Below are 24,851 nucleotides of genomic sequence, written 5' to 3'. Positions count from 1 at the left end.
GCTAGAGGTCATGTGCATATAATCTTTTAATTCTCTCAAAAATCTTGCAACATTGGTGTTACAATGTTCACATTACAGATAAAGATCACAAAGCACTGATGAAAAGGTCAGCTTTTATCGTTGGTGTTGACTCAGACTCAGTATAAACTCAGGGATCCTGACTCCAGGGTGGAGTTTGATCACTATATTACTGGAGAACAAGGGATAGTCAGTCATTGTGCTCTCAGTTAAATGTGCAATGTAAGACCAAGCTATTTTGAAGGAAAGGTAGCCTTTCCTTCGCCTCTGAAATAATATCACAGAATGGATTCTTACCGAAATGGGTGCCCATGCAGAGGTAAAATCTGAATAGTAGTGAAGACTTTTTCAACCACACCCACCTCCCGCCTCACATTCCCCTCCCATTCATGCCCAGTTGAGGGTCACTGTTCTAAAAGGTCTTAAAACCCAGAGCAGGGAGGAAAACAATAAGTGAGGGTCAAGTGATTTTTAATCATCAGAAGTGGGGGAAGGAAAAGCAGAGTCTTCTCTGGGCCCCTATATTATGTAAGAAACTGTGTTATTTAGATGCTTCCCAAATATTAGTCAGCTAATCTCAAGTAGTCTGTGACCTACAGTTTATTGTTCTCCCATGTTTTGAAATACTTAGAATTTTTAAATGGAAATAATCTGAAGTTAAAAGACTGAGTGACATTGCACAACTTTTTTTTAATCCTCAAATAAACATATTACCACACTAACCTAATAAATCCCCAGTTAGAAGCAAATACATTTGCTGTTTTAGATAGGTTAGGTTTGGTAACCACATGCTATTCTATATTTAAAAAACTCAGAAACAGAAAACAGGTCCTTGAACTATTATTGTGTGGATCTCCAAATTGTAACACTGGTCTAGAAAGGGTCTCTGAAAGCACAGGAAGGGCTGGCCAGTTGGACTAGGGAAGCTGCACATTCATTTTCAATAAAACAGAGAAAAATCTTACTTACAAATTTTTACTGTGGATACTTACTGCTTTCAAGTTTCTAATTCTCCATCACAGGAGACATTATAACAAAATAGTTAAAATCAAATCCTTTGGAGTAAGATACAGCTGCTTCAATCCTGAGATTTACCTTTTATGTAGCTGTAAGGAATTTATATGTATACCTCCCTGACCATGGTTTTCTCACTTTTATAAGAAGACTAATACTATTGCAGTAGAAGCCATCCTACTTGATGTCTTTGGAATTGGTAGTTGATAGATTAAAAACATTCCAGTTGACTCTTGAACAACACAGATTGGAACTGTACAGGTTCACTTCCATGTGAATTTTATTCAATAAAACTTACATGACTGTGCCTGCCCCTCCTGCCTCTGCTTTCACCTCTCCCACCCCTGAGGCGACAAGACCAATTCCTCCTCTTCCTCCTCCTCTTTGACTCACTCAACTTGAAGGCAATTAAGATAAAGGCTTTTATGATTATCCACTTTTACTGAATGAGCAGTGGAATATTTTTCATACAATTTTCTTAATATCATTTTCTCAAGTAAATTTTTGTATTATTTATTTATTTATTTATTTATTTATTTTGAGATGGAGTTTAGCTCTTGTTGCCCAGGCTGGAGTGCAATGGCGCAATCTCGGCTCACTGCAACCTCCACTTCCCGGGTTCAGGCAATACTCCTGCCTCAGCCTCCCAAGTGGTTGGGAGTATAGGCATGCGCCACCACATCTAGCTAATTTTGTATTTTTAGTAGAGACGGGGTATCTCCATGTTGGTCAGGCTGGTCTTGAACTCCCAACCTCAGGTGATCCACCCGCCTTGGCCTCCCAAAGTGCCGGGATTAGAGGCATGAGCCACCGCGCCCAGCCTCAAGTATACTTTATAGCAAGAATATAGTATATAACGCATATACAAAATATATATTAATTAACTGTTTATGTTTTCAGTAAGACTTCTGGTCAACAGTACGCTATCAGTACTTAAGCTTTTGAGGAGTCAAAAGTTACACCCAAATTTTCAACTACATTGGGGAGTGAGGACCCCAACCCCTGTAATGTTCAAGGATCAACTGTAATTAAAAAGGGAAACATAAAATACATTAAACAAAATGTTATTTTAAAACATATAAAAGTACAATTTTCTAATTTTCTGAACGTTTTCACGTGAGGCAAGTTCTCTCATTTAGCATGAAACTGATGACTATCTTTTTATGTTTCATAAACCACACTCATAAGGCATCACTTTAATAAGCCCAGGTATTCATTAATAAAAAGTAAATGTACTTATATTTGTAAAACTGAGAGATGACTCAATCTGTTTTATTTATTTTTTTTTAGAGATGGGATCTTCCTCCATCACCCAGGTTGCAGATGACAGCTCACAACACCCTCAAATTCCTGGATGAAAACAATCCTGTTCCCTCCATCTCCTGAGTAGCTGAGACTACAGGCTCATGCCCCATGCCTGGCTTCAATCTACATTTTTATGATACTGCTGCCTCCATCTCCTGAGTAGCTGAGACTACAGGCTCATGCCCCATGAGCCTACAGGCTTCAATCTACATTTTTACGATATATCCAGTAATTTAGAGTTAAATGTTCAAACTTAAAATCACAGTGATTTTACCTACCCAATTTAATTTAGTCCTTCCAAAGAATTAAGCTACTTTTTTTTCTTTGTCAACATTGTTCCACGGGTTTATCTAAGTAATTAAATTATAAATGTATTATTAATTACATATAAATTATATATTGTGCAATACATAAAATTTTTACATATTTAATAACGTATAAATTTTATAATTTAAAATATATGTGGATTGACAGATTTACAATATTTGTAAATGAAGGCTTTTGATTCTATCAGAGTTTACACTGAATTAAATTCAGGCACCTCAAAAAGTATTAAACAGTAACCTCATGCAGTTATTATTAACTTTTTGAGGAAATGATGCACTCCCTTGATTCCCTGGGTTTTCCTTAGAAATACGAGCACACTGGGCAGGGTGCGGTGGCTTACGCCTGTAATCTCAGCACTTTGGGAGGCTGAGGTGGTTGGATCACAAGGTCAGGAGTTCAAGACAAGCCTAACTAACACGGTGAAACCCCTTCTAAAATAACAAAAATGGAGCGCTGGGCCATGGTGGCAACGCAACCTGTAATTCCAAGCCTACTTCAGAAGGCTGAGGAGGAGAATCCACTTGAACCCGGAGGCCCGGAGGTTGCCGGTGAGGCCCGAATCACAACATTGCACTCCAAGCCTGGCCAATAGAGTGAGAATCGCTCAAAAAAAAAAAAAAAAAAAAAAAAAAAAAAAAAAAAAAAAAAAAAAAAAGCACACATTCACATACATTTAAACTATTAATATAAATATTTCAAAGGTTCTAAAGACTCAACAAATTCATCCTATGGCTCCTATGGACCTACTATCCTGAATTAAGAACTTTTTTTGCCAATATGAGAAGGAATGTCATTACTTTCTGATTAGTTTTTGGTTGAATTGAATGCTACATAAAGAGCGGTAAATCTCTGTAGTGTTTAATGTTTTACTCATTGGCTTCTTTATTTTGACAAAGTTTTAAAAATTCCTCAAAACTAAATTTAGACTCAATTAAAAAAAAAACAGACAAACATAAAAGATGATAATGTAAAACAAAGAAAGCAAAACAAACGCATTCCAAATCAATCTGCATTTCCTAAGTGCATCTTAATTCAGCTACAGTAGTTTTCTTAACCATTAGCCACTTTGCAGATTATCTGATGTTCTTAACAGATATCCCAGCTGCTAAATGCTAAATGCAAGTGAGTTACTCTCTAGAACTGCACAGCCTGCTGCTTTAGCTACAAACCACATGTAGCTATTTAAATTTGAGTCAACTAAAATTAACTAAAATTTAAAATTCATTTTTTCAGTCACACTAGACATACTTTAAGTGCTCAATAGCTTCATGTGGCCAGTGGCTATTGTTCTGGACAGTGGAGAGAGAACTGTTCTATCACCATCAAGATTTCTGGAACGCCCAGTTCAATATGTCTGCTCCCACCAAGTGGTTTATATGCCTCCCTGGAGTCCATTACATTTGCTCCCAAACCAGTTTATATCAGTTTTGCATATATTGAATTACATAATTTAATTAAATATCACATAAACAAACTGAAATAGAATTGTGAAAAAAACTGAGAAATGTTCTATACCTCTAAGTTGAATATTTAGGGAAGATTTAATAAAATTCGGTCACTTAAAAAAAACTCATCATGCTATAAGATAACATGAGGGAAAGACAATTTCAGAAGCTTAGAAAAAAAAACAGGAGAAAGTAGAATTCTGCTCTTAGATTTCTTTGCATTGGATTTGAACTTAAAGGTGTTCATAACACAACCAAAAATTAGAAATCATATATGATGCATTATAGGATTTATTGAAAGGAAGGATGACTATAATCTGTAACCAACAACCCAAACCAAAAAAAAATGTTCTTGGTTTACATAAAATTATTGGCAAATAAATATATAATCAAGTGTTTAAAATTTAAATAAAATGTAGGTGGTATGTATTTAAGATCAATTTATTTTAAAATCTGAGGTATTAACTGATTGACTATTGATCCCAATTATATATATCAAATAAGAGAGCTTCTACAATAGACAACAATGTTGACAATACATGTTTTTTACTACTGGAAACTTTGTGTTTTTTCGTAAGTGATTTTGTCATTTCTCTTTTACACATTTAGATTCACCGGATTAAATTATATTGAAAATTCATGGACAGGAAACTGATCTAATTCCAGATTTATGTATAATTGGTCTTTTAATTAGAACACAATAAAATATAATTAACAATACCAATGTTTCTTTACTTTTGAATTCTACTCAGTTGCCTGACTTCATATGGAGATGAGACTGCTTGAACTTAGTGTTCATTCTATTTAACATTTTGTTTTTTCTGACTTGAAAATGCTATATATTTATCCATCTATAGCATTAATTATCTGAGCATAAGAATGGTAAGAATTCCATTTTTTGTACATTGAGGTTTACATGCAAATACAAACCTACAATTACATATTCCTACTAAGAATATTACAATAACTACTACTACTACACTTCTTTTATTTAAATGACATCAAAATAATATTGCAGTTGCTAATTATTGCTTGACAAATGAATATTTTTCATTAGTTAAATTCAAGAAACCATGTAGACTGTCATGCATCATACATACATATTTAAAATAACAATGTCAGTATAGTAGTTGTCTTTTTTATGAACTTTATAATGCCTTGAGACTAGTAAAGATATCCCAAATTATCTAGTTCAACTTGATGAAAAGATGCTGTTAGCTTCATCAAAATAAGAAGTTTTTTGAAATTTTGCTTTACTATCTTGATACCTTCATATCAGAAATGGAAAACTGGCTGCCCCTGGGATCCAATTCATATGGACTAACAAGAGTTATTTTAAAATATCCTTTTTTTTTTTTTTTTTTTTTTTGTGACAGAGTCTCACTCTGTGACCCAGGCTGGAGTGCAGTGGCGTGATCTCAACTCACTGCAACCTCTGCCTCCCAGTTCAAGTGACTCCCCTGCCTCAGCCTCCTGAGTAGTTGGGATTACGGGTGCCCACCACCACACCCGTTTAATTTTTGTGTTTTCAGTACAGACGGCGTTTTACCATTTTGGCCAGGCTGATCTTGAACTCCTGACCTCAGGTGATCTGGCTTCCTCAGCCTCCCAAAGTGCTGGGATTATAGGCGTGAGCCATGGTGTTGGCCTATTTTGAAATATCTTAAAGGTAAATAGGCCTTCTTTGGTCTACCACAGTCCCCATTACTTCCCCTTGTCTTAAAGTCTGGCTTATACTACCTGGACCCAGAGGTTACTTAACTTTATGATCCCTGTGAAAGCACTTTACATAATATCTTGCCTATCTCATGGAGGGCATGAACAATTGAAACTTGAAGTTGGATTTAGTTACAGTTACCATTTAATATTAACTTTCATTTTTCTGAGCAACACGGTGCTAACAGATTGAACAATATATAGTTGCAATTTTTTTTTTTTTCTTTTTTGCTTAAGATATACCACCAACTGCTAGGCCATACTCTCCTCTCTTGGATAAGTGCTCTAGAAGGAGGAGAAATATCAGAATGTAACTTGGGTTGATAACTGCCTCTCTTTGCCTAGAAGAAGGAGAGTGCAATGGTACTTGGAAAGAAATAATTGAAGGCATGAATTTATTTTAAATCATTTTAATTATATGTCTATCATATTTGAGCTTGAAGCTAAATTACTATGTGATCTGTAGCCTTTTGGAAACAACAGTCTATTCTCTAATTTCAATCAACTAGTTTATTAGTTTAATGACACATTAAAATGGAGTACTAACTAAAATCTAATGACAGAAATTCTAAAATATTTCTTCTTGGATAGATCACTGAAATGGTTTGAAATCTGAGTTATGTCCATAACTAGTAGATTGACCTTGGCAGAATCATTAAAGAAACTGGGCCTCTGTTCAGTCATCTGGAAAATGGGCCATTCGATCTCTAAGGTTCTTATCATTAATAAGTCTCAATTTTATTTTAATTTCAATAAAGCACAATTCATTAAGTGACTATTGTGTAAAAATTTCCACAAATTATATAGCTTATGGTCTAACCTTCTTATATACTACATAAACATATAAAAAGTAACTAGAAACACAGGCTGACTATGATTGGAGTCATATAAGTACTCTAAGAGTTCAGATGAAGAGAAACAAAATCGAGATTTAAGAGATATTAGATGTAGGAGAGAAATATGATTTAATTCACACCTTCACATAGCACAGAATAAGGTTAAAAATTAAGGGACACACAAGACAATGTCAATTTTAAAAGATCAAGAATTATCATCAAAAGGAATTCCCCCAAAATGTGGTATTTCTAATTTCTTTTAAATTCTAAACTTTAAAAGTCTGAAGAAGTCTACTTAAATATAGAATTGCTCCATTATTTCACACTTTTATTTTACTTAAAAAAATTTTGCTCATTCACCAAAAAGTTCTTGAATGGATCCTATAAGCTAAACATTAAAGTAGGAGCTATGAGTTTGAAACGGACATGGATTTCTTACATAAAGGGGCTTAGATTTATTACAAATTATAGTGATTGGCTGGTTTCCTAAATCATTTCAAATAGTATATCACACGCGTAATCAAGAGTGGGCTGCAGACCTAGGCACCGTTAGACTATTCCTAATACCATGACAATATATTCTGGAGAGTCTGGAGATGTCTTGGGTAACCCATGACTTTACTGCTGCAACAAAGTGTATTGTAAGGTGTGTAGCAGTTCTCATCATTGCCCGTAAGTGATCTAAAGTTCAACTCAAGACGACAGGCATTGATTCAATATGTCTCTAGTTAAAAAAGTAAAGCATGTACATTACAAGAGGTACAAAGGCAAGTCACAGTCCCTTTGGACACTTGTAAATACTACTAATAGAAGTCAGAGAAATCTCTGTGGGAATGAAAGTGGCAAGAGCCTTGAGGATTTAAAACTGAGAAATTCTATCTTAGAGAATCAGTAAAGGATTTGTAGATGAACATGATACTATCGTGTTCAATGACATAATAATAACAGGTACTAGTTTTGCTTGGGCAGTAGGAATTAAAGTAAGAGTAAAGTATTCTTCCGGTATATCTTTCACAAGCAGTCCCAAAGGGTTTTAGAGGTCAAGTATAGGTAGAGTTAAGATCAGTTACCTCAGGAGTTCTTCCTCTGTCCTGTTGCAGAGAAACTAACCATGGGTGTGAAATAATGTGCAGGAAGACAGAATCCTGTATCAGATCATTTGGGTAATCTTGAGGAATCACCTGTGCTCATTAGTCAGCATTTGATAATAGGGAATAAGATAATCTAAATTACTATTTACAGAAATCATTCATTTATTCTAATAACATAGTTCATGGACTGTTGGATTGTTTTCAAAAAGACTCAGTCCAATTGCCAAGTAATTCAACTGATTCTCTCATAGTTACTTTCTCTCATTAGTTCTTTTAAACTAATCTTGGACTTGTCTGGTGAGGCTCAATTGATTGCTTTGCACTTGATTTTACCTTTCTTCCCTCCTTCCTTTCCTCTCTCCCTCCCTCCCTTCCGACTCTAAAACTCCTTCCTGCCTCGTCCCACAAAGCATTTGAGGTAAATCAACCAGTATGAACGTAAGATGTATCCAACTTTGTGCCCCAAAATATCAAAAGAAATATTGGTTAAACGAAGTATGATTCACTAATATTTAATAATTTCCTGAATTGTCATACTCTGTTACCAGATGTGAAAACTCCAGTCTACGGTTAAACTTGACCACTTAGAATTCTTAAGGAAATTATTCAGTCTGGGTAGTTGTTTCCCCATAACTGAACGTAAGCCCTCTATATGAACAACCTTCCCTTTTGATTTCTTAGACATAATTTAACTATTTTTAATTACTGACACCACCAGTGGTCCTATATCTTGGTTTCTTAAAAAATTCTATCAATTTGTATATCTGACATTTGCCATTTATTTATAAACATGTAGCAAGTTACATAGCCCTCACACCCGGAGTAGCAAAATTTATTATGAATCAAAGGCAAACATATAATTCTTCCATGTAGTGTTCTCATCCTACAGAGAAGTTTTAAAAATGTTCTTCATTGGTACTAACTATATCCTCCCCCTTGCAGATTTTTTTCTGTTTTATTGTTTTGTTTTGTTTTGTGTTTTTGAGAACGGAGTCTCAATCTCTCGCCCAGGCTGGAGTGCAATGGCATGATCTTGGCTCATTGCAACCTCTGTCTCCCAAGTTCAAATGATTCTCCTGTCCCAGCCTCCCAAGTAGCTGTGATTACAGGCATGCACCACCACGCCCAGTTAATTTTGTATTTTTAGTGGAGACAGGGTTTCACCATTTTGGTCAGGCTGGTCTCGAACTCCTGACCTCAAGTGACCCACCTGCCTCAGACTCCCAAAGTGCTGGGATTGCAGGCATGAGCCACCACGCCTGGCCAGATTTTTTCTTATGGTTTCTACATGACTAACATAATAAATCATAGAGACATCTTCACCATTCTTCAATTATTCTTCTATTATACTCATTCACTTTAGATGATAGTATATAAAAGAGGCCGTAATTCTTACAATTCATTATAGTACTTTGGTAAGATTATCCTTAAACTGCACATCTTACTTGACTTTTGTGAGACACTTAACTCCATTGCACTGTAAGGAAACAGACATTTATTGGCAATTGTATTCTATTTGGCCCATCAATAGATTTGACTTCTAAATAAATACACCTAGTATAGGGAGATACATACATAGAAACACACAGGAAAGGGATCCTAGGTTCTCAAGGGAAAAACTATTTATAAAGATGTAATTGTTTACCCATTTAGTTGTCCCTTTCTTTCACCTGTGGGTTGAACTGCCATCATTAGACACAATGGTGTTCCTCTTTGCTATGAGTCACTTTCCTTTTCATCTCTTCATGTCTTTTTGTTAGTTTGTTTTAGATTTATGTCTACCACCTCTTATTCATTGCTTCTTCATTAGTCCTTGCAAATATTTTTCTTTCACAAAGAGAAACAGTCTTTACTACTGTAGGCCAGTCAAATTATTTTGCTTGAAGTCATTTGTATTCACTTTCTAAGGCTCACGCGTTCTACATGTCGGGGGTAGACATTCCTTCTTCACTACATTGTCAGCAAGTTCTAGGTATTAAGATATTTTGGATGCCTGAGCATTCTAGAAAGGTCAGCACCACATAGCCAGTGTCTTAAGGTTCTTAACATATATTTGCATCTAAACATCTCTTTAATGTATTCCATGTTTCATATTTGGAGTCTTAAATTAAAGTTCTAACATCAACAACTACTTAATCCTGTGTCTGAAAGATGATCTATGTGAGATAGCATCACTACACAAATTATACCACTAACTGCTGCTAAAGTTGACAGCAAACTAAGATTCCACAGAATCCCATTTGCTTTGTGACATAAAAAATATTATAAAGTGCCTTTCCTTTAAACAAAAATGTGTTCATATTCTCAAATTATACTTTATATGCATGTTTATTATTAATTTATTGACATGTTTCTGGTTTAGTTGCTTCTGGTTTATTCAACAGATATAGCTGTACAAAAACAAGGGGCAGGAGACGAGGGAAATACACAAAAGACACAAATCTAATTTTTAAAAATCATATTGTTAAATGAGGCAAAATAGAATATTTAGTTGAAATTGATGCTAAAAGAAAACAATTCATCTGGAAACAAAGGTATTTAAATGTAACAGAAATATAAATTATCTAAATGTAGGATTATAAACTGTCATGAACTAATTAGTAAAATGAATTTGCTCGATTATTTTATTCTAGATAAAAGTACTTCTAAATTTTAAATTATCTGTTTAGGATGAATGAACATATTCAACACTGTCAAAAATTGTTACATATATTACTGATGTGGAGCAGTCCGGGAATTAAATTTAAACAATTTTGGGAGCAATAAATAAAACTCAGAGGTTTGACCAGTGCCATAATTCATTCAAATATTCATAGAAACTCATCACAGAGTGATTATACTCCATTCACTAATCCAATAAATATTTAGTGCTTATTATGAGTAAGGCATTGCAGGCGATACAATGAAAAATAAAACATGGACTTTGCCCTCAAGGGGCTTACAGTCTAGTGTGGAAAAAATAAGCAAGCACATAAATAGCCATAACATAAGGTAGAAAGTGATGTGTCATAAGGAAAACTCAAATAATGTGCCACGGGAGCTATTAACTCTAGCAGACATTTTTTATTATAGTGTCTAAGCAGCCAACATAAATAGATCAATGATCAATTTGAAAATTAAGGTCTGAATTTTGTCAATCTATAGATGATAAAAAGCTTTAATATTAATGCAATTTAAGTCACTACCCACAATTTTCTTAAAATGTTTGAACATGGAGTGACAACCCATTAGAAACACCATTTTGACACTGTTCATAAGCACATGCAAATGGAATAATCTAATAGGGCTGAAATGATTATTTTAATGTAATAAAGGCTCAAATCAATGATCCAAGATACTCATGACACATTACCTTCTTGCACAGAAAGTGGCTCGATCAGGTTAAAGTGATGAAGAATTCCTCGACGGCTCAAGTGTGCTCCAAGGAAAGCTAGAAGGTTGTACAGTTAACTCCCAGGGTATAACTCTAAACCATACAACCTACTACCTCAACCCGGATGCACACAGCTTCCAAAGTTGCTTCAAACTCCTTATCATATCTTCAGTCAGCTCCTCCAAATATGGCAGCCATACACCTAAGGGCTTGGCAAGGATATAGATATAATATTCTAACATTTTACCAGTAAACTTTAACTCTTTCTCATAGGACTAACCTAAACACTTGGGTTTCCAGCGTAGGTCATGTAAAATGTCTTCTGACCATCTCACCTGCCATAGTTCTGCTAGCAGTTAATAGTAAAAGTCAATTGCATTCAGCCTCATTTTTTTCAGGAGAAATAGGCTCAATAAAATCATAGAAATCCAATGGTAGTCTTTAATTTTCTTACTGAAGTTGAAGAGGTACACTAAACACTACTGTATGCACTCAAGTTTCTGAACAGAATCTATTCAGATCCTGGTTCAAACCCTGCTATAAAGGTTCAACTTTCTTATGCAATTTACTGTACATGGAATCGAACTTGAATGGGTATGCTATAGACACTTCCAAGTTGTTGAGAATTGAAGCCTGCCTTATAAGACAGACACGATTAAAATAAACATGAAAAACAAAGGAAAATATAATTACTTCAAAAGCATATAATCAACTGGAGTTTAACAGGATTTTACTGAACTATTATTGAACGGCACTGTGTATAGCATTTTGTCAGATTACCACACTGACACAGACCCATAGAAGCGAGCTTGTGCGGTCCACTTCACCACAAGATCGGATCTACGGGTTTATGCCAATGGGCAACATCTTGCATGGGCTCCCTATTAATGTAGAATTTGTTGTAAATATCTGATGCAATTAAGAGACAAAAATAATATTGATCCTTTAGTGTAAATGTTTTAAATGCTGAATTCTAAGGATGCATATTCTCCATTAAAGGCCTTCATAAATATTCAAAACTAAATACAAATTTATATGCATGAGAATTTAAAAAGTAGTTTATTGAAACATTTTTCATGAACTGCTTTTGTTTCAATAGTAAATATTTTGGAATTAAACTCTTCTAATTGATGATGAATTTTAAAAGAAAAAGGAATCCATACATGCATGTATGAATTATGTAATTGTGAGGCATGAATGTAGTATTATGAGCCTATAATTAAAACCAAATTAACTATTAAGTTAATTGTGTATGAGTTAGACCGTGCTTATTTTAATTTTTATAAAACTAGTCTAGTTAGTGGTTTCAAGGTGTTGGTAACATTATGACTTTCTCATAAAACAAGTAAGATCTTGTTCACGAGGTAGAGAATACAGGAAGTTATTATCAGCCTTAAATATATACATCTGTGTCTATAGTTGGACTGGTGCTAAAATTTACAATATTTGAGTGAGTTAATATAAAACTAGACTAAATGGCACGATAATGGCATGATTACTAACACTCCACACTAATACTCCAGATGTATTACATGACATAGGCTATCTTCTTTCCTAAATAAAATATATTTAAACTTACTGTTCAAAAAAGATACACTTAAAATACATGGCTACATATAACTCATCTGGTCAACAGGTTGGGCAAAAATAAAATGTTACTAAAACATGTTTTAAACCACTAGACAACAAGCAAACACACAAACGAGTAAACATAAAGCCAGCCACATACACTATTTTTTAAGATTCTAAACTCAACTGCAACAGAATGATAAGTTGTACAATCATTAATCACTTCACATCTATAATCATTTAGCATTTCCTAATTATATCTTTATTGTGTAAAATAATACTACATACTAATTGCTTAGTGATTTTGCATATTTTGAAATAAATGTTTTATAGCCTTTATATAGATAATGTGTTCTACATAATTTTAACTATTATTTATTCTTAAATTGTTCTCATAATTATTAAAACTACAGTAAATAATCAACAATCATACATTCAGTTGTAGTAAAATATTTCAACATATATTTATAAATGCAAATGTGAAATAAGAGGCAGCATTGGGTTTAGTTTTACCATAACTATAAGAAAGCATGTTTGGTTTCATTGTCTTATCAGGTCATGTAAAAAAGATGAAAAAACATGACCTTATTCCTCTCCTCCTGATTTAACTTCCTTTTATATGGTAAAACAAATAAGAAAACATAATTTTTTTCTTTTCCTAAATAGCTTTCTAGTAAACCGTATTGTACCTATCTTAAGCGTATGGATACACAGACATATATTCAATGGGACACAAACTGTCCAATTGACCACAAGAAATTTTTCACAAAGGCAGATCATAGTACACATTTTCAAATGAAAACCATCAATAAAATTTCAACAGCTAGACTCATAAAGAATATGAAATGAATTCTTATAACAAAACACAGTCAAATAATGTTGTTTTCTTTAAAATATTACATATTAATTGTTCTTTGTTTTTTATTTTACCTGAAATGGTTTTCTCCTATGATCACTTTCTTCACTTTTCATATCCATTTTAAGTTTTCCCTAAAACAACCACAAAAGGAGAAATATCAGACAACTGCTGTCTAGGAGGAGCATCTGAGTGGATAGTGGGAATGAGGGTAGACGATCGAGAAGAAAACTCGATATCAAAATGGGCAAAAGCTTTTAAAGTAATTTTTTTTAAAGGCTTGGAAGACTCATAGGGCCCCACCCCGGCTACTCATATGACATATAAAGTGGTTTCATAGTTTGCATTTNACAAGAAATTTTTCACAAAGGCAGATCATAGTACACATTTTCAAATGAAAACCATCAATAAAATTTCAACAGCTAGACTCATAAAGAATATGAAATGAATTCTTATAACAAAACACAGTCAAATAATGTTGTTTTTCTTTAAAAATATTACATATTAATTGTTCTTTGTTTTTTATTTTTACCTGAAATGGTTTTCTCCTATGATCACTTTCTTCACTTTTCATATCCATTTTAAGTTTTTCCCTAAAACAACCACAAAAGGAGAAATATCAGACAACTGCTGTCTAGGAGGAGCATCTGAGTGGATAGTGGGAATGAGGGTAGACGATCGAGAAGAAAACTCGATATCAAAATGGGCAAAAGCTTTTAAAGTAATTTTTTTTAAAGGCTTGGAAGACTCATAGGGCCCCACCCCGGCTACTCATATGACATATAAAGTGGTTTCATAGTTTGCATTTATGCGTTCATTTTGGTTGCTGTTGTTTTCACAGTAACAGTTTTGAAAGTGAAAGGACGATGGCTGTTAAAGACGCGACTAGGTTTTGCACAATGAAGTGAAAGCTGAAAAGAGATTTGGATTTGGCATGGAGCTTAATAAGATAATTAAGAGAGTAGAGATTAATGACTGCTAAAATAACATTTAAAATAATGTTTTAAACTAAAGGATCTTGAAACATGGAAACAGGTTTATCAATATTAATTAAGCCTGTGAAAGTTGGTGTACCATTAGCTGAGACAGCATGGAGGAACGAGAGCTATTTTGTAAATAATTAGTGAACAATAATCAACAAAATGTTTTATTTGAATGTTATCAGTATATAGGGATTGTGCAATTTCCTGTAATTGTTCATAGAATAGCAAACACAAAGGCAGAATTAATCAGTTCTATATTTCTCATTGTTTGCTCTACATATTTTAATATAATAAAATATGATTTTAAAAGCATAACAGATTATCAAAGTATATTTTATCAAAATATTATAACATTAATTATTAGTATGCAAATTATAGTTTTCATTGGTATATGCCAAATTTTCAAAAGCATTCTCTTTGAAAATTATTTTACACTTGTTTAGAAACATTTTTTATCAAAACTAAAATAGCTGGAATGCATCTGCTAATCCTTTCACAGTGAACCAGGAAAAACTGTTTTTTTGATAAAATGCTTAAATTGCTTAGCAATTTACTTCTAGAAACAGACAAAATAATTACAATGTAATGCAGTTATCTGCTGAGCCAATACATTGCTCTGAACTTAAAACAAGTTTGTATGTACTTTTTCTACTAATATACTTGATATTTCCAATGCGTTTTGCAACTGCTCTAGGACAAGTACTTCTTTTAAAATGTATTTTAAAAGAGCTTATTATTATGAAAGAAGCTTGTTTTCTACCTAGCAAATAAGAACATGCTCTTTTCATTCCTATTTTTGTTCTACTGAAATCTCTGTAAATAATCTGAGTATAACTTCCCCAAAAGTAATCTTATTTATCAGTAATTTAATGCATATTCTAATATAACCCTTTTCTACTAGTTTAAAAAGTTTCTTCTTTCACATTTCAAATTATAAGTCACATTAAAGATTTACTTTTTTTACCCACTAGGTCTAAACATTCACTTTTCTTAGCAAAAACTAATACTGGACACAAAAAGCACAGATATATTAATGCCTTTCCAAAACTTCTGTGTATATCGCACATAAAACATGTATTGTCTTTTCATAGAGATTTTCCATCTTTACTTAAGTTTCTATTCTAATCAAAATTAGAGCAAGAGAGGAAAAGGAAAAAGTTAATAAGAGTAAAGTGGGCTATGAGTTACATCAGAGTAAATTGAAAGTTCAAGGATCCCCTTTTATATAACAGTAGCCTTTAAAAGAAAAAACAACAAAAAAAGTTATACCTGATATGAAAGGTGCGATTTCACCAAATGCAATATATTGCTAATTATGCCATATTGTTTGAAATAATAAAAGTAAAGAAGGCTCATTTGGCTATGCTGCCTTAAAAAGCTGCTTTACAAAGCCCGATGTCTCTGTAGTTATACAGCCAATGTTTGCTTTTTTTGGTTTGTTTTGGTTTGGATTTTTGTTTGTTTGCTTTTGTTTTGTTTTTAAGCTCCATAAGTCAAATGCCAAAATCTTGAGGTACAACAGCAGGTCTTCCAGTGATGTACATAAAGCTCTTTACCAAACACATTATGGCAAAGGCAAGTAGCCTTAACCCTTCAAGAGCATCCAGGTCTCTAGAATTGGCTACTGGGTTGTAATGTTAGATATTGCTTTGTAAGGAAAAAATATGTAAAATATTCAGGCTTTTCCCGGAGTATCATTGAGTAGACTGGGCTCTTGCTCTAGCAGTTTCTCCCTCACAAATAAAAAAGTCATAATAATCTACAGGATGCGACTCTAGCTCTGCTTCATCCTTCTCCACCCATCCCTTAATTTTTCCTTAATAATAATATGCTATACAATATCGTATTATAGACTGAGTGCCTATTATATGCCATACATTATCCAACTTTATTTTCATGTAGCTATTGAATGCACACAATAACCTTGTGGTTTGATATTCTCTTTCTACCTGGAAGAATATAGAAGGTAAGGTAAATTAGATATCTTGTCTAAGATCACACAGCTAAATAATAAGAAAGCTTGGATTTGAATCTAGCTCTGTCTTAACTCCAAAGCCCACATTTGTTTCCGTGCAGCAGGTTGCCTCTTGATAAAAAATATCAGGAGGAACAATATTTTGTGCTTCAAATACAACTTGGTATAAATCTGTTTCTGACTGTGTCTAGCGTTTTCTCCAAGGAGGATAAGGAAATTAAGCCCCCTCTGTTGTACAAGTTTCACATCCCAATCAGATAACTGTCAAATCAAATCAGGGCACAGCTTCTATTACTGGACACTGGTACCATGTGGTGTATTGTCAATCTTGACTAAATACCACATCCCAGCAGGCTCAACTAAATCTGTGTATAAGGAAAAATTACAAAGGAATTAAAGGATTTCATATGAGCATCAAAACTTCATCCTCATATCAATGTCTTAGGTGACTTCCAGAAGAAGGAATTTGTTGTGAAAAGAAGGTCATCTCATTAAGAAACTGAAAACAAATACCATTTCTTTTCCTTTTCTTTATGAATCCTCCACATAAAGCATTAATTTCTATTTTTATTTTTTAAAGATGTATGTTCTTCCCTGCACAAGACCTGCTTTTGTCTAGAGATACCCATTCTGGTCAAAATTCTGTTGCATTTGGAATAGTTAAACTCATCTCTTGATTGCTGCAATCCAAAATTCTTTTAAAAATATGATCACGAATGAATTAATGAATTGTAAGAAATAACATAAAAAGCAAGGTGTGACTGGGCACGGTGGCTCCTGCCTGTAATTCTAGCACTTTGGGAGGCCAAGGTGGGCTGATCATGAAGTGAGGAGTTAGAGATCAGTCTGGCCACTATGGTGAAACCCTGTCTCTAATANTTGTTTTTTTTTTTTTTTTTTTTTTTTTTTTTTTTTTTTTTGGGGGGAAAGTTTTTTTTTTTTTTTTTTTTTTTTTTTTTCCAGCACTCTTGCATGTAGTAGGACACACTCAGATTTTCTCTTCAAGGGCGCCTGTAATTTCTTAGAAAAGGACCAGGGTGCTTGTCTTCTTTTTCTTCCTTCTCGGTATTCCAGGCACAAAGCACTGCGCAGAAGCTACACCAATCCTTGCCGTCACTGGCAGCAGAATGGTAGAAGGTGGGAGAGACCAGGAATCCTTCCAGGCTGTGCTGACTTTAGAAATGAGGATTGCACACGTTTGTCTCCTGAACCAAAGGGGTGCAAAGGCAGGGTGCCAGTTTGCTACACTGCTGCAATGCAATGATCTCACGCTCACTGCTGCTGTCGTCCTGTTTGCCCAGTTCAAATGCCTGTTCATTTTAAACCAAAAAACAAAAAAGACCCAACTACTTGGATTCTTCTACAAGCAGAAAGGGTAGTAACCTAAAATAATAATAATAATCATGATAAATAAATAAAAAGTAAATAAAAATCAGCAGTCAGAAAAGGCAAAAAAATAAAAAACAAAAAGCACATACAATTTTGGAATTCACTTGTTATGCCTCAATATTCTATTATTATTTTCTTTTCTTTTTTTTCTATTTAGAGATAAGCAGCAGAATTTATCAGGCGTGAAAGGGACAGCCTCCTGGTGGCCTGCCAAAAACCCAGAATAAAGGCGAAGTTGTGCTTCAAAGCTCAGTCGCTTGCTGAGTCTGGCTAAAGTCAAGTATTAAGATCCACCATTTTCTGAGCCATGTTAGAAAAGAAGAAAAAAGTCAGGACGGTTGCTGCTTTCCAAGTCTCCGTTGGCACCATCACAAAATCTCAGTCGTAAGGTCACATGATTCTCTGCCAAATGTAGAGTGCATTCCCATCAACCATTCTGCTGATACTGCGAAGGCAGCTATTGTCTCGTTTAGACCCAAAGTTCAGCCCACTCTTCATTGAATTAGCTGAAAAACGCATCACCTTTGGGGGCTGGGAGTCATGGAAACGTCTACCTGGCAAGCTGCCCACTTTTTCTGCCCATCAACCAGAGATGGAATTGTGCTGCCTAACGCAATGATGACTTGGAATGTGAAGAGTCGTCCAAAGTGAATCTGATTCTTGCAACGCCTGTTTCGTTTGCACAGAAAACTCTGGCTTCTTGTAGTTAAGAGGGGAAAAAAAAATCTTTCCTACCAAATGTAGCAAATAAAGGTCTGAACATGCCTACTCTGCAACTTTTTTTCTCAACACACCCAAATGGTTCTCAAATGAAAAGACTGAAAGCCCTTCAAGTTTTCTGAGTTAAAGGCATCCCTTCATCTGTCTCCTTTTCCTTACAAGTGAATGAAACAAGCCCAGAACATTTGTTTTCGTCTCTCACTTTAAGATTTAAAAAAACTCTGAGTTTTCTTCTTGCTTTTTGCTACTTTCTGATTTTATCTGGCACTGATTTTCTACTACATGGTCACAACGTCTTCTAGCAACAGTGGGGATGCACTAAGCTGCAATCTCCAACAAAGTGCCCCCCTGAGAAAGCCAGTTGTCTCTTTAGCCACATAAAACCCTGCAACTGGGTCTATAGTAATCCTCATCAGTACCTAGCACAGCTGCTGTGCAAGTTTTTTGAGATTGACATATGTGAGAAGGGCTCTTTCTGTTTCTTCTCTGGCTACAGTTTGCCCGTGTGGCATGAAAGATGCCTTTGAAAGATGCAGGGACTGTGTCAACAGCTCTTAGGTAGTAAAACGACATGGTTCCCCCTCCCCAATGAATTTCCATTCTAGCAGGCAGTGAAAGTTCCCATGTACGAACATTTCTACACTTTCTAACCAAAGTAGAGTGAATTCAATTTTTCACAATTTCCTTAAGCAGAATTTAAAGCCAAGCAGGAAAGCAAGCATTATTAGTACTGAAACAGCATACTGAGTGGCACTAAAAAGAACCATGTCCTTTAACTTTGTTTTTTAAAAATGTTGCAATAATTGGAGAATATCTAAAGTATGATTACGTTTGCAAAAAATTTAACATTATATTCAGTGCCTTCCCAAAATGATGGACTAATGTTGCCCCTTTTCCATGTATAAACACATACACTACACAATACATAACAATGACTTTCAAAGATAATCAAACTGTGACTTGTCTAATAGAAAAAAATCTGAAAAAAGATTCAGGCATCTAGGAAACATAACTAAAAATGGTTTCCAGTTGTTTTTGTGCCATGTCCTTCAGGTGACTTACTTTAGTAACGATAGGAGTGAATGTGCATGCACACATACACACACGTGAGAACCATCATGTTGTTCTTCCCATTTGTAATTCAAAATAATGCAATTCTAAACCATAAACTAAAAATTTACATATGGGCCTGAAATTAAAATTGCTTTTTTTCTAGATTGCAAAATTCTGGAGAAATCTGCTAGTGTCCTAAGCACATGTTTAAAGAGTGCTTGGTTGGAACTTAAGCCCCATGCTTCAGCAAAACAAGAAAGTAGATGACGCATTCATTTACATAAAAATTTAAATTCCCAGTTCTCATTCACTTATTCACAGATTATTTATTAAGTCCTAGTATGTGCCAGGCCTTCTGACAGGCACAGGGGAACATCAGTGAAGGAAATTGACGTGACTCCCAGGTGGGAGTCATTCAGTAAGTACTTTTAAGTGAGAAAAGCTCACTACTAAACAGAGATGTTGCAGGTCCTAAAAGAGACAAACCTGTCAAGAAACAAACCGATGGAAATTGGAACGCGGAAGTAAAATGGATATTAAAAAATAAATTACAGATAGAGATATTTTCTCTGTCTGAAGGTTTCCTTTTTAACACTAAATTCATGATTAGTTTTGTATAATTCTGCTGAACTTTCTGAAAGAATCTGATGTGAAAATTGTATGCTGCCTTCCCAGTTAAAACAATTTTAAAAGAAACAAAGTAATGGGAGACTTTCACTACTTCTAGAAAGATGGAGTAGACATAGTTTTTTCTAACCCCCCTGCTAGGTACAATTAAAATCCTTCCTCATTACATACCAAACACATTGAAGGAGACTGAAAAGCTGAGAGAAGATGAAAAACTAGCTAGAGACTGAAGGACTCAAGGAATGACATGGATTTTTAATTTTTACCTTATACATCAAAACTTCGGAGCTGAAGAAGCCTGCAACCCAGAAATGCCAACTGGTTCAGACAAAAAAACAAAGTTCCAACAAAAGGCTGTTCTCTCTAGTCAACGGAACAAGAAAGGGGCAGCCTAGAAAGACAGAAAGCAATACCATTTTGCTCTACTTGAACACCACGAAAATAATTATGGTCCCATCCCCATGTACACCCGCAAAGGCAAAGTGGCAAGCCCAGAGGCTGATTCTTGCCGGGATACTCCAACACCCTCTCCTTCCCGCCCCCAGAGCAGTGTAAAAGAAGTCTGAGTAGGAATCTAGAAGTTTCATCCCTGTCGGGGGTTAGCAAGATTCCTCTCTTACCCTACATGCAGTGTCTATGTTGACTAAAACGGACAGTCTGGACTTCCACCCCAAACCCAACAATAATGAGGTATCCATCTCCCTCTCCACTGAGGTAGTATGAGAGGAGGTTTGGTGGAGATTGAGAACATTCAAAACTGTCCAGCTGTAACAAGGCTACCCTGCTATCCCTTAACTTCTAAAGCACTGGTGAAGACCACAATAAAAGCAGCAACAAACTGCTCCATTTTTCCATTTTTCCTAGCCAGGAAGATATCAGTGGAGGTCAGTTTGGTAGCAGAAACCAATGGAGGTTCATTGAAGAGCAGGAGCTACTTCTATCCATATCTGGCAGTAACAAGGCAGCACGCCCCTTTTTCCCGGCTGGAGTGGTGTAAGAAGAAGCCAGATAAAACACAAGGTTTAAATAAGAACAAGAGCCTCATACATAATACCTAAGATGTCCAGGTTTCAACTGAAAATCATTTGTCACACAAAGCAAAAAGAAGATCTCAAACTGAATTTTTATAAGACTATTCATACACGCGAATATTGAGATGACAGAGATGTTAGAATTATCTGACAAAGATTTTAAAGCAGCTGTCATGAAAATGCTCCAAGGGGCAATTATAAACATGGTTGAAACAAATACAAAAGGTAAAAGTTTTGACAAAGAAACAGAAGATACAAAGAATAATCAGATAAAAATTTTAGAACTGAAAAATAAAACAACTGAAATTATCAAAAACTAAAAGGATGTACTTGACAGCAGAGTGGAGAAGGCAGAAGAAAGAATCAGTGAACTGGAAGGAAGAATAATAGAAATAATCTGAACAACAGAAATAAACTAAAAAACAAAGACTTAGGCAACTGCGAAACTATAACAAAAAATAAAACATTTGCATCTGTGTCACTAGAATCCCAGAAAGAGAGGAGAAAAAGGGCAATGCTTAAAATATCCTCAAAGAAAGAGTGGCTGTAGTGGCTGGAAACTTCCAAAATATAGCAAAAAGGACACAGATTCAAGAAGTTGAACAAACCACAAACAGAAAAAAAACAAAGAAATTTATACCAAAGCATATCATGGTCAAACTTACAAACACTTAAAGAAAAAAGTCTTGAAAAGAGCAGGAAAAAAAACACAGTCTTACCTATAGAGGAAAAATGATTCAGACAGTGTGTTTTCCATCAGAAACCATAAAGACCAAAAGGAAAGGACATGACCGTTTCACTAGCTGAAAGAAAAGAACTATCAACCTAGAGTTTGATATCCATAGAAAATATCCTTTAGAAATGAAGGGGAAAGGAAAACACTGTTAGATAAAGAAAACTAGAATAATTTGCAATTAGCAGGCCTAACCTGACAGAACGGCTAAGGAAGTTGTCTAAACAGAATGGGAAAGACAGAAGAGGGAATCTTGGAAGTTTAGAAAGGAAGAAAGAATTTAGTACATACAAATATGGATAAATAGAATAGACTTTCCTTTTCTGGAGTTTTCCAAATTATGTTTGATTGTGGAAACAGAAATAGAACACTGGTATATTTCTAAACGCACGTGGAGGAAATATCTAAGACAATTATATTATAAGAGTGAAGGTACAAAAGTAGGTAAGATTTTTTAACTGCTTTGAATGGTAAAATGAGGATACCAGTAGACTGATAAGTTATGCATATGTAACATAATACATAAAGCAACCACTAAAAAATTACATAATGAAATTTAGTAAAAAAAACTCTAGATATATCAAAATTCTAAAAATGTTAAAATTTGTTCAAGTAACCCACAAAAAGGCAGGAGAAAAAAACACAGAGAAATAAAAAACAGAACAAACAGAAAAGAAATATTTAAATGACAGGCTTAAGTCATATAAATAAATTATTGAAATAAATGTGAATTGTTTGAATATACCAATGAAATGGCAGAGATTTGCATAGTGGATTTAAAACCCATGGCCCAATTATATGCTGTCTGCAATGAAAATTTAAATATAACAATATAAACAGGTTGAAAGTAAAATGATTAAAGTATATTAGTTAAACATTAGAAAAGAAAACAGGAGTGTCTTTAATAATAACAAATAAAATAGACTTCCAAGGACAGAAATTTACCAGAGACAAAGGTAGACATTACACAATGATAAAAGAAACAATCCAACAAGAAGACACAGCATCTTTGAATGTGTATGCACCAAAACAAAGCTGCAGAATATGTAGAGTATGAAACAGAAAAGAGAAACCAACAAGTTCACATTTATTTATTTTATTTTATTTTATTTTATTTTATTTTATTTTATTTTCTGAGATGGAGTCTCACTGTCACCCAGGCTGGAGCGCAGTAGTGCAGTCTTGGCTCACTGCAACCTCCACTTCCCAGGTTCAAGCAATACTACTGCCTCAGCCTCCTGAGTAGCTGGGATTACAGGTACACATCATCACACCTGGTTAATTTTTGTATTTTTGGTAGAAACGGGGTTTCACCATGTTGGTCAGGCTTGTCTCAAACTCCTGACCTCATGATCCCCCCGCCTCGGCCTCCCAAAGTGCTGGGATTACAGGCGTGAGCCACCGTGACCGGCCGACAAGTTCACATTTATAATCGTATACTTTGACACACATCTTCCAATAAAGGACAGAACAATTAAACAGACAATTATCAAGAATACAGAATCCAACAAATCATTCATCAACAGAACCTAGTTGATATTTATTAACCATACCACCCAACCACAGAAGAATCCACATTTTCAAGTGCCCACAAACATATTCCAAGATAGGTCACGTTTTATAGCACGTAAAGCACATCTCAACAAATTAAAGATAACTGAAATCATACAGAAGGTGTTTTTGGACCACAATATAATCAAAATAGTAATCAATAACAGAAAGATAACAGGAAAATCTCCGAACACTTGGAAACTAATTAACATTCTCCTAAATAATTAAGGAGTCAAAGAGGAAGTCTCAAGTGAAAGAAAAATATATTGGAGTGAATGAAAATGAAAATACAACATATGAAAATGTGTGGGACACAGCTACAGTAGTGCTTATAGTGAAAGTCATAGCAATAAATGCGTCAGCTGGAAAAAAGGAAAGGCCTCAAAACTATACTCAAAGGTCTAATGTCAAAAAACAAAAGAAGAGCAAAATCAACCTAAAGCAGAAGAGAAAGAAAATAAGAGCACAAGTACACAAAAAAGAAAACAGAAGAACAGGGAAAAATCAACAAAAAAATGTGTATTTGAAAAGATTAATAAAATTGTCATCCCCTCAGCAAGACTGAGAAATAAAAGAAGAATATACCAATTATCAATATCAGAAATGGAACAGGGGATAGCACTACACACAGCAAAAGATAATAAGGGAACACTGTAAACTACACTAAACACATAAATTGGATATCTTAGATGAAATGAGCCAATTCTTTAACAACACATATTACCACAACTCACTCAATATGAATTAGATCACTTGGTTGATCCCTATAATGAGCCCTGAAATGAGTCCTACAACTGTTAAGAAAACTGAAGGCCAGGCATGGTGGCTCATGTCTGTGATCCCAGGGCTTTGGGAGGCTAAGGCAGGAGGATCACTTCAGGCCAGGAGTTTGAGACCAGGCTGGGCAACATAGTGAGACACGATCTCTACAAAAAAATTTAAAAATTAGCTAGTTGTGATGATGCACACCTGTAATCCTACCTAATTAGGAGGCTGAGGTGGGAGGATGGTTTGGGCCCCAGAGTTTGAGGCTGCAGTGGGCTATGACCATGCCACTTCACTCCAGCGTGGGTGACAAAGCAAGATCCTGTCTCTATTTTTAAAAAATAAAGAGAGATTGAATATGTAGTTTAACAACTCTCTGAAAAAGAAATCTCCAGTCCCAGATAATTTAACTGGATAATTGTAACAAATATTGAAAGGTGTTTTTTTTTTTTTTTTTTTTTTTTTTTTTGGGGG

This window comes from Rhinopithecus bieti, unplaced genomic scaffold (assembly GCF_001698545.2).
Source record: "Rhinopithecus bieti isolate Rb0 unplaced genomic scaffold, ASM169854v2 scaffold_51042, whole genome shotgun sequence".
Lineage (NCBI taxonomy): Eukaryota > Metazoa > Chordata > Mammalia > Primates > Cercopithecidae > Rhinopithecus > Rhinopithecus bieti.
This window is presented reverse-complemented; position numbering follows the sequence as displayed.